Source organism: Bos indicus x Bos taurus, chromosome 10 (assembly GCF_003369695.1).
Source record: "Bos indicus x Bos taurus breed Angus x Brahman F1 hybrid chromosome 10, Bos_hybrid_MaternalHap_v2.0, whole genome shotgun sequence".
Lineage (NCBI taxonomy): Eukaryota > Metazoa > Chordata > Mammalia > Artiodactyla > Bovidae > Bos > Bos indicus x Bos taurus.
Genome location: NC_040085.1, coordinates 94481489 through 94483404, shown reverse-complemented (window position 1 = coordinate 94483404; position 1916 = coordinate 94481489).

The window sequence follows — 1916 nt, the reverse complement described above, 5'->3', positions numbered from 1 at the left end:
ACACTCAGGTGAGAAGAGGAAATGCTTCTTGTTTCATGAATTGTATAGAGAGAGCCATTATTAGTTACCAGAAAATGATATGCCTAGCATGTAGGAACATAAACGATCTTGGCAATGAGGCTACTAAAATTTTAATGTTATTTCTTCTATATACTGTATCCTTCTGGGAGGAGTTTATAAAATCTTTCCTGGCTTGTTTATGAAGCACCAACCAGCCTGCAGAACTCTAGAGGGATTTCTTCCTTGTTTCTACAAGGAAGCAAATCCACAGCAACTGAGCAAAACAGAATGGTCCCAAAACATTAAACCAGAATCATAGAGGTTTCACCTCCAAAGCATGGACTGAATGATTTTCTTTTAATTTTAGAAGAGCTTTTCCTTTGGATTTATACCAGTATACCCCATTGTAATTCAAGATTAAGTTATTCATTCAGTATCCTCTCCCCATCCCTTCTGCTGAGACTATAAAACAGCCTCAACCTCTCCTTTCTTGTCTACTCTTGCCTTCCTCCTCCCTCCCCAGTTTTCCTTTAACAGTTCTTTTCCTTAAATGACTCATAAATTAAAGTCCATACATTTGGGACACATTGTGTGTTATTTGCAGATAAAACACTTAAGTGTTTCATTTGGAATCAAACACAGTTTCCTGAGGAAATAACTGAAATCACAGAATTGTTGAATAATTTGCTGACAAGTAAAATCAGGTCACCAGGCAAAAGTTACCTTTTTTCCACCAAAGAATCTAAAGCAGCTTTATAAAGATACACAAACAATAAGGCCTTGGTCCAGAAATCACTAGGTTGGACCTTAAATGTAGGGATGCAGGCTGTCAGAAAATAAAGGCTTCAATAAAAATGAAGAGCAGCACCAGCTCCCATGAGCTCATCGGGTATTACTGCAAAAACTGCCTCCCTGATCTCAGGGGGAGGAGGGAGAGAAAATAGCATTGATTAAGCTCTCAGAACAAAAAAGTTAGAGAAGCTCTATACAGTCAGCAAAATAAGACCAGGAGCTGACTGGCTTAGATGATGAACTCCTTATTGCCAAATTCAGACTGAAATTGAAGAAAGTAAGGAAAACCACTAGACCATTCAGGTATGACCTAAATCAAATCCCTTACAGTTATACAGTGGAAATGACAAATAGTTTCAAGGGATTAGATCTGATAGACGGAGTGCCTGAAGAACTATGGATGGAGGTTAGTGACATTGTACAGGAGGCAGGGATCAAGACCATCTCCAACGGAAAAAAAAATGCAAAAAGGCAAAATGGTTGTCTGAGGAGACCTTACAAATAGCTGAGAAAAGAAGAGAAATGAAAGGCAAAGGGGAAAAGGAGAGATATACCCATTTGAATGCAGAGTTCCAAAGAATAGCAAGGAGAGGTAAGAAAGCCTTCCTCAGTGATCAGTGCAAAGAAATAGAGGAAAACAATAGAATGGGAAAGACTAGAGATCTCTTCAAGAAAATTAGAGATACCAAGGGAACATTGCATGCAAAGATGGGCTCAATAAAGGACAGAAATGGTATGGACCTAACAGAAGCAGAAGATATTAAGAAGAGGTGCCAAGATTACACAGAAGAACTGTACAAAAAAGAGCTTCATGACCCAGATAACCACAATAGTGTGATCACTCACCTAGAGCCAGACATCCTGGAATGAGAAGTCAAGTGGGCCTTAGGAAGCATCACTACGAACAAAGCCAGTTGAGGCAATGGAATTCTAGTTGAACTATTTCAAATCCTAAAAGATGATGCTGTGAAAGTGCTGCACTCAATATGCCAGCAAATTTGGAAAACTCAGCAATGGCTACAGGACTGGAAAAAGTCAGTTTTCATTCCAATCCCAAAGAAAGGCAATGCCAAAAAATGTTCAAACTACCACACAATTGCACTCCTCTCACACGCTAGTAAAGT